Source organism: Tenrec ecaudatus, chromosome 6 (genome assembly GCF_050624435.1).
Source record: "Tenrec ecaudatus isolate mTenEca1 chromosome 6, mTenEca1.hap1, whole genome shotgun sequence".
Lineage (NCBI taxonomy): Eukaryota > Metazoa > Chordata > Mammalia > Afrosoricida > Tenrecidae > Tenrec > Tenrec ecaudatus.
Genome location: NC_134535.1, coordinates 85,983,185 through 85,993,385, shown reverse-complemented (window position 1 = coordinate 85,993,385; position 10,201 = coordinate 85,983,185).

Here is a 10,201-nt window from a genome sequence, read left to right as displayed (position 1 = left end):
TCTAAAAGAAAAAAAAGTGAACTGGAGATCCCAGAATTCTGTATCTTGTGTCATGGTTGAGTTCTATATTGATGAAAAAATGCACTGCATTCTGCATTAAAAAATTGAAATACCTATAGGACTGTTCATTCTTTCAAAGGGTCTAAATACCATTTGTTTTTTCTTGTTTCTCTAGCATGTCTCAGCTACACAAAATATTGTCTGATTTAAGCAATCTGAGAAACTGGTGAAGTTGCTTTTCTGCCCTTAATAGCTGGCCAACAGTTTTTATATTTGAGCAGCTAGAAATTAGACTTATTCATCACAAACTTTAAAAAAATAGAAAGAAAGAAAATAAATGAAAAATAGAAAACAAGCAAATGAACCCATCAACACTATTAAAGCAATAAATAAATAAAAAGAAGGATCTTAAAGGAACCCTATAACGTGGTGATTTGGTTTGGATCAAGGTCTCCTGCCCACTCCCCAAATGTCATTTTTTTTTAAAGAAAAGCAATGGAGAAAAATTCAAGACTGGTTCAAGGAAACAGTAAGTCTCGAAGGTGCAGTGCAGCGGTTCTCAACATGTGGGTCATGATCCCTCTGGGGTTCAAACCACCCTTTCACGGGGGTCACCTGATTCATAACATTAGCAAAATTACAGGTATGAAGTAGCAATGGAAATAATTTTATGTTTGGGGGGTCACCACAACATGAGGAACTGTATTAAAGGGTCATGGCAATAGGAAGGTTGAGAGTCACTGGTGTAGTGGGTTTTGCTTTGAGTCTCCAATGGCTAGGTCAGAAGTTCATATCAACTAGTTGTTCTGTGGGAGAAAGGTGAGGATTTCTGCTCTATTAAGATATATAGTCCCAAAACATAAAGGGACAGCAGGTCTGTTTTCTAGGGTCATTATGAGTTTGAATCAACTGGATGACAGTGATTTGATTGTTTTGTTGCTGGGTGAGACATATGAGTCAGAATGAATTTGAGCACAGTGATTCTGGTTTGAATATATGTGCATTATGATTTTCAAAATTAATGTTGAAATTATTTGGTCACATAGATCTATGTACTATTCATTAATTTCCCTTGCATGGAGTAGGGAACCAGTGGAGAGGTCTGAGGGGCCAGCCCCAATCCCAACTACATGGACACCTGCCCCTCTGCCCAGAAGAATTTATTTCAGAGGACAGCACTGAATCTGCAGCTCTGGAAGAGGAACATGTCTGATCGGAGCACACGGGAGTGAATGAAGGGGGAGGAAGAGAGAGTAGAGCACACCCTGGCTCACCAAGCCTTGAGGATGATATTCTCACTCAGAGCAGCCAATTCACAGAGAAGACCATATGGCCGGTCCCACTATGAGACATGACATCCCTCACTGACACATAGCCCTACAGGGGACAACACTGGAGACACAGTGTAGGAATTCGCCCGATCTGATCCCACCACACCGAGGCAAAACACTAAGGGCGTGGAATAGAACAGCAAGGGGAACAGAGCAACGAAGTCCCCAGGGAATACCAAAAATAGACTTTGGGGCCAGGGCTTGGAGCCCCATCAGACTCCACTGGAAAACACTCCTAAAGGCCAACAAAAAGTCCTTGAACTAACTACAAGCTTTTCTTTCCTTTTGTTGTGTTTTGTGTTATGTTTTTTGTCATTGACTTGTGGTGGTGATGTTGTTTCCTTTTGTTGCTTGGTTTTACTCTGTCTTGTTTTAGTGCATGTTATTATCTCCACAGGTCTGTCTAACTAAGATAGGCTGGATAGACAATCTGGAGGAGAAAACAACAGAACCAACAGTTCCTGGGGGACAAGGGAGCAGGGGAGGTGGAGGCAAAAGTAGTGGTGTTAACAAACCCAGGAGAAGGGAACAAGTGATCCAAATTTGTGGTGAGAAGGGTATAGGAGGCCTGGTAGGGCATGACCAAGGGTAATATAACCAAGCGGAATTACTGAAATCCTAATGAAGCCTGAACATGATAGTGGGACAAGAGGAAAGCAAAAGAAAATAGAGGAAAGAGCTATGAGGTAAAGGGCATCTATAGAGATCTCAATACAGGCATATGCATATGGAAATATATTTGTATATGAGGAAGTGGAAATAGCTCTATATGCATATATGTGTAGATTTAGTATTAAGGTAGCAGATGGACATTGGACTTCCACTCAAGTACTCCCTCAATGCAAGAGTACTTTGTTCTATTAAACTGGCATTCCATAATGCTCACCTTCCCAACACAGTCGCTGAAAACTAAGCGGGTACATAAACAAATGTGGTGAAGAAAGCTGGTGGTGCCCGGCTATCAAAAGATATAGCTTTTGGTGTCTTAAAGACTTTAAGTTAAGCAAATGGCCATCTAGCCCTGAAGAAACAAAGCCCACATGGAAGAAGCACACCAGCCTGTGTGATCACGAGGTGTTGAAGGGATAAGGTATTAGGCATCATCAGAACGGAAAATCATTTCATTGTGGATGAGGGAAATTGTGGAGTGTAGGCCCAAACCCCATCTGTAGGCAATTGGACATCTCCTTATGGAATGATCGCAGGGAGATGACGATCCAGTCAGGGTACAGTGTAGCAACGATGAAACATATAACTTTCCTCCAGTTTCTAAATACTTCACCTCCCCACCCCCAGTCAACTATCACGCTCCCAACTCTACCTCGCAAATCTGGATAGACTAGAGGATGTACACTGGTACAGACAATAACTGGAAACAGAGGGAATACAGAGTAGATGATCCCTTCAGGACCAGTGATGAGAGTGGCTATACCAGGAGGCTGGATGGAGGGTGGAGTGGTAAGGGAGAACCTATTACAAGGATCTACATATAAGCTCCTCCCTGGGGGACAGACAACAGAAAAGTGGGTAAAGGGAGACGTCAGACAGGTCAAGATATGACAAAATAATAATTCATAAATTATCAAGGATTCGTGAGGGAGGGAGGGAGGAGCAGGGAGGGAGGAGGAAAATAAGGAGCTGATGCCAGGGGCTTAAGTGGAGAGCAAATGCTTTGAGAATGATGAGGGCAAAGAATGTACAAATGTGCTTTACACAATTGATTTATGTATGGATTGTGATAAGAGTTATATAAGCCCCTAATAAAATTATTTTTATAAAAATGTCCCTGCAACACACTTTAAGAAATGCTGGACTATACAGTGTTTAGTGTGAAATTTATAATTTGCAATTGTAATGCATGTTTAAAGAATTAAGCACTGTACAAATCCGGTTAGATCAGAGCATGTACATTGGTACAGATACGAGATTACAACCCAGGGAATCTAGGACAGACAAATCCCTCAGGACCAATAATGCGAAAATGTGTTTGACACAATTTATGGATGGATGTATTTTTATAAGAGATCTAAGAACCCCCAATAAAATACTTAAAAAAGAAAAAATGAACTAAGCATATATAAGTTGTTTTTAATTAGTGAACACTAGACTTTTCTTTAAAAACAGTTAAGAAAAATTAATAAAGAAAACAAGAGAAGAGGAAAATTAAAGCTAAAAAGAAGTAAAGCATGGGGAAAAAGAGAAAATTGGATCCAAGAGAACAAAGAAACAACACCGAGTTTGGAAAAAAAGAAAGAACAAAACGACGGGGGTGGGGGAGAGAGTCACCCAGGTAGTACCATTTGGCTAAGGAGTCCACAAGAGTGGGGGTCAAGGACATGGGTACTTGGTCCTGAAAGAAGTCTTGTCAACCTAGAAAGTGGGCTCATGGTGATTATTCTGGTATTCTGTGCTCTGTGGGTCCAAGGAAGCTAAGAGCAAGTGCCTTAAATACTGGGCTGCACGCTGGTGAATGATCCGCACGGGTGTGAATTTTTCCACAAGTGGAGCAGGTGCTGTACAGTGCAGGGAAGCAGACTTGCTGATACATGGATGAGAGTACGGCTGAACCCATGTCAGGCCACTGGGAGGATACGAGGAATGACAGGGATATTGCACCTCTCTACTCGGCTACCAGCGTTTGTACAGGTGCTATGTGGGTGAGCAGAACTGATGGCCAGGTTGCTAACAGGACTGGAAGAATGCTTGGAAAACTTCAAAATGGCCATGTGTGCCAGGCCAGCTGACGAGTCACCATTTCTCTCCTTGTTCACGGTTTTCATTGTTTGTTTTCTACTTTGTGTTTGTCTCACTGTTTATCCATTTTTTGACAGAGTATTCCAGCTCGTCATTTATCTCTATTTTCTTTAGTTGTTTGTGTCCTTTATGTAAAGGGTCTGGTCAGCCATCTTGCTGAAAGTATTTCTTCCTTCTTTTTGATGTATGAATTCATTGCTATAAATTGTCTTGTGAGCACTGCTCTTCCTGTCCCTCAAATGCTTTGGTAATTTGTATTTTTATTCTGACTTTATTTACATGATTTTTTTTCTATTTTTATTCATTTTCCACATGTTTGATTACTCACATTTTTCTGTTTTGTTTTGTTTTTTATGTTATTGAGCCCTTGATAATTTACACATTATTATTTGTCATATCTTACACCATCCAATGACTCCCTTCACCCACTTCTCTGCTGTCCATCCCCCAGGGAGAAGGTCATGTTGTAGATCCTTGTGATCTGTTCTGCCTTTCTTTCTCACCTTCCCTCTATCCTCCTGGGATCACCACTCTCACCACTGATCCTGAGGGGTTCATCTGTCCTGGATTCCCTGTGTTTCCAATTCCTATCTGTACCAATGTGCATCCTCCGTTCCAGCCAGATTTGTAAGGTAGAATTGGGATCATGATAGTGAGAGGGAGGAAGCATTCAAGAACTAGAGGAAAATTCTGTTTCATCATTTCTGTACTGCACCCTTAATGGCTCATCTCCTCCTCGTGGCCCTTCTACAAGGGGATGTCCAATTTCCCACAGATAGGTCCTGTGACCCCAACTCTGTGCTGCCCCTCATTCACAATGCTATGATTTTGTTGTTGTTGTTGTTGTTGTTTGATGCCTGATCCCAGATCCCTTTGATGCCTTGTGATCTCACAGTCTGGTGTGCTTCTTCCACGTGGGCTTTGTTGTTTCTCATTAGATGACCTCTTGTTTGTCTTCCAGCTTATAGGACCCCAGATTCTATATCTTTTGATAGCCGGGCATCATCACCGCATTTCTTATGCGCATTTGCTTATGCACCTGCTTTCTCCACCGTATTTGCTTATGCGCGCACTTTGTCTTCAGTGATCATATCGGGTAGGCTGGAGTGATTCTTCCATGTGGGCTTTGTTACTTCTCAGCTAGATGGCTGCCTGTTTCTCTTCAAGCCTTTAAGACCCCAGATAGCTGGGCACCATCAGCTTTCTTCACCACATTTGCTTGTGCACCCATTGTCTTCAGCGATCGTGCCAGGAAGGTGAGCATCTCAACTACCAAAATGTTAGAACAAAGTGTTCTTGTGTTCATGGAGTACTTGAGTATGGGCCCACTCAAGAAGAAACAGCAGTAGCTTTATTAGAGGGAAACTCCCAGACAGATTCCATGGCTAGCAAGTAACCCAGGAAAGTCGCGCCCAGCAGTCGGGGACCTGGGTTTTTAGAGGTGCGGTAAAGAATGTCTGGAACGTGGGGAAATTACCAGTTGGGGCCTGGCCACTCAGAACTGTTTGTCGACTTCTTGTGGCTTCCTTTGTACCCAGAACATCTGATCTCACTTCCTGGTATCAGTTATCTTATCTTTCACCTTTTGTACTGCCTTGATTTTAGTCTTGGGTTGTTCAGCCCTTGCTTTACTGTTCCCATCCAGACATTCCTGCATTTAAGTGATAAGGGTCGTCATGGATTGATCTAGGTGCTTACAGCTGACATGGCGTGGGTAATGAGGGGTTACAGGCTGGAGTGCGCTGGGTCCGATTTAGTAGGCAGGGGGCAGTAGGGGTATAAAAGAAGCTGGTTAACAGTCAAATTGGTAATGTCCCTTATTCTGTTCTGGAGTAACTTGAAAAGACAAGGACTAACAGTAACATAAAGCAAATTATCACCAGGGGCCCTACAAGCTGTAAGAGCCAAGAGACGAGGGGGTTCTGCAACAAGGATGCTGTTGACGGGTTTCCCCAGTGTCAGTTCCTGATCTCATCAGCTATTTTGTTCAAAACTTTTACATTTTGCTCAACCACGCCAGACTCGTTATTAAAGTAACAACACTCCTCTCCCAGAAATATGTATGTACAACGGTTGTCAGCAGTTAATAGACCCAATGCATGCTGGTTATGAAGGGTTACCTGTGCCAAGGACATAAGCTGTTGCTGCAAGGAGGTGAGAGACCATCACCAGCTGGGGTTATTTGTCAAAGTTTTGTGCTTGTGTGTTCTGTGCCCAATATCACACTAGAAATACCCACTGCTGCCAGGGAGGAGACAAACTAAGGCCCTTCAGAATAGGTAAGATGCAACCCTGCAGTATCAGAGAACAAAGCTAGTTTTAAAATTCCACAGCCATTTGAACTCTGCATGCCCAAACATGGTAAGCTGTGGTACTATAGTGATTGGGAGACAGGACCGTAGTGTAGAAATATTGATGCATTTAGTGAGACTCCTGTTACACACCCCCCCAAAAAAAAAAAACATACCTGGGGAGGCTCTGGGTATCCCTGTGATATCATGAGTAGAGTCACACCCTGGGTTTCCAGGAGTCTCAGGTGGCTTACAGCACATAGGATACTTAACATTTAAATTTCCTTCAGGAGTATACAAGGGGACATTTCACAGAAGAGCTGAGCACCTTATACTCTTGTAAAGGGAGAAAGTCAACAGGGGTACAGCAGCCAGCAAAGGATTTTAGGGAGGCACAGAGAAAAGGGAAAGCATCGTCAACTCTGAGGCATTAAGAAGTATAGCCACCTCCTGGATTAATTTAACACAGCTGAAGGGTTAGTGGGTTTAGTGGACTTTGCAGGGGTATTCAGGGCTGGCAACTGGTCGGCTAGATTTTGTTCCTTTTCCTGTATTTCCTGTGCCACTTGGTCTAATTTATCAAAATTTCTAGGAAGCACTCTTCCATTTTGCCAATGGCCCCTAAGGGTACTAGAGGGCTTGCCCCTGCACCACCAAGGATATAGTTTGCCCTCTACCCCTGAGCCATCTGTTGTCCCAGGGGTCTTCAATATTAAGACTATAGGTTCTGCTTCCATCTACAACAAAAACACCTGCTGTATTTATGTTGGGCACTGCACCCCAATCTAGTACTATGTGTATTTTGCAAGAAGAATCATTCAACATAGATGTCTGGCCACCTTTGACAAAATAGAAACACAGGGCCGGCATGGAGGCTCTGGTAGCTACTGTTTTTAGGGTTCCAGGGGGAAAGTAGATTGAGGCTGGCACCCTTCCAGGACACAATATCCTTTTCCAGCCATGTGTGTTTGTGCAGGATTGTTAGCCCAACAGGTTTTGTGGACGATGAATTCCCACACAAAAGGGTTTGCTCTGGGTGTTGGAGCTTTACCTTGGTTTAGGGTGGTTTGAAGGAGGCATCCTAGTAATGTGAATGGGAGGGGGCCCCACGACTTTGGAGTCATCAACTTAACTCGGTTCAGATGATGCCAATTGAGGTCCCCGAGTACCTTAACTGCTGTAGGAGTACTAGGAATTAAGGTGTAAGGACTTTTCCAGTTTGGCTCGAGGGGCTGTGGTTGTAGTTCTTTCAGGAGAACTGAGTCTCCGAGGCTAACAGCTGGCAGGTCAGGCTCTGTTGAGTCCGGGTGAGGCACGCACCTATCAGCATGTTCTCGAAGAATCTGTCTTTGGAGAGAAAGGTAAGGCAAGTAAGTGGCTAGAGGAGGAGGCTGCATAGGTTGTGGTTAATTAAGAAACACCAGTCGTACATTAAATCAAATGGGCTTAAAAAGAATGGAGAGTAAAGACCTGCATGAAACTGGGCCAGAGCTACAGGGAGAAAATCCACCCAGGCATTGTGGAGCCCTAGGAAAGGGTTGGACAAATGACTTTGATTATGTCATTCATCCTCTCCACCTTCCCTGACAACTGGGGCCTGTCACTGTATGGGATATGCAGCTGCCACTTTCTGTCTAATGCGAAAAAGACCTGCTGTGTAATCTTTGATAAAAAGCCCAGGTCATTGTCTGATTGGATGGAATTGGGGAGCCCAAACCTAAGAATAATTTGGGAAATGAGAATGTTGGTAATGGAATCTGACTTTTCCCTTCTATTAGGGAAGGCCTCAATCCATCCTGAGAAGGTGTCAACAATGGCAAGGAGGAATTTGAGACCTTTGTGTGTTGGCATATGTGTAAAATCAATTTTCTAATATTTTCCTGGTAAACAGCCACGCAACTGGTGTGTTGGTATTAGAGATCTAAGCCGTCCTTGGGCATTAACAGCTTTACAAGCCGCACATGAAGAACTGACTGTTTGAATGATTTGTAATAAAGCAGAGTGATAGAACTGTGGCTGCAGAAACTGTGTCAGGGCCCATGGTCCTATATACATGGAGCGATGTGTTTGGTGAATAAGGGTTTCAGCCTGCTGGGAGGCAAGGTCAATTTGTCATTTAGAACAATACATCCCTCTGGCATTGTCCTACCACCTTTTTCCATCAGAGTGGCTCACTCTTGAAGGGTGTAGTAGGGTTGGACTTTAGGTATGATAAAAACATTATGGGGGCCGACAATGCGGGGCCAGGTGTGAGACCTCTAGCTGTGGCATTGCCCTTGGTGTTTCCCTGTGTGATGAGGGAATTGTCATTTTGATGGCCTTTGCAATAAATAAAATGGCCACGTGAGCTGGCAGCTGAAGAGCCTTTGAAAGATGGGAAATTAATTTGCCATTGATTATTGGGGATCCTTTGGTGAAGAGGAACACTCTTCCTTTGGAGATTGCAGTATGACAATGGGCTATCAAGAAAGAATATCTGGAATAAATATATATATATATATATATATATATATATATATATATATATATATGAATTTTTTCCTATTGCTAGGTGGAGGGCCCGTGTGATGACAATACGTTCGTCCTTCTGGGAGGTAGTGCCTGTCAGAAAGCGCTTTGCCTCCCAGACTCTGTCAAGTGAGACCACGGTGTAGGCCACCTTCTGCTCTTCTAGGGCACTGACAGAGACTGCTGCCATCCAGAAGCAGGGTCAAATTGGGGTTAGGGTAGGCCTGGTCATAAAGGCCACAGCATTGTTGAGTAAGTTTTTCAATTATGTGGGGGCATGAGTGATTGTCAGGGCTGGCATGCACCTGTGGCAGGAGAGTTGCAGGGTTTAGAGAGGGAGATTGGTGCAGGCTTAAATCAGGATTTTCAAGGAAAAGGAGATGAATTTCCTGCATCTGGACTAGAGGGTGCAGGGAGAGGGAGCGATGAGACAAAAGATCCTGAAGTCTATGTGAAAAAAAGTGTTTGGAGGGGCTGTGCCAAGGTTAATTTGAGAGCCTCCTTGGTTAATGTGGCTGCAGCTACTAGTGCCCAGAGGCATGGCTGCCACCCTACAACCGTCATGTCCAGCTGCTTGGACAGGTGTGCAATTGGAGAATAGGAGGGTCCCAGTGGCTGGACTAGGACTCCAAGTGCCATTCCCTGTTTATCATCAGTAAACAAAAAGAAAGGTTTGTTAGGGTTGGGCAAGTGCAGAGGCGGAGGCTGTAAAAGGGCTCTCTTAAGCTTGCAAAAGGTCATCCTGACCACCTGAGGAGAGTCTAGGCGTCTGGCAGGCATGGCCCTCGCAGCCTCATATAGAAGTTTAGGCACAAGGGAAACGTTAGGGGTTCAATGAATAAAAAAATCCCATGAAACCCAAAAAGGAAAGTATCTGATCTGCAGTCTCAGGGACTTGGATGTCTTTTACTGCGCATCGCCAATCAGCCATGAGTCCCCGAGTACTGGGGGTAAGGAGCATCCCTAAAAAGGTGATAGAAGTGCAGGAAAGCTGAGCTTTGGAACTGGAAACCCGATAACCCTTGGAGCCCAGAATGTTTAAGAGTTGTGCCATGTGATCCTCCAAACTGGCCAAGGAGGGGCTGCACAACAATAGATTATCCACATATTGTTGAAGGGTGGATGGAGATAGTGAACACCCCTGCAAGTCAGCGGCAAGGGTCTAGCCAAAGAGATGGGGCAAGTCAGAAGCCTTGGGGCAACATGGCCCATGAATATTGAGAGGTGGTGTGTGTGTGTTGGGATCCTCTCAGGAAAAGGCAAACAAATGCTGGCATGCAGGGTCCAGGGGAATGATAAAAAAAAGTCATCTTTTAA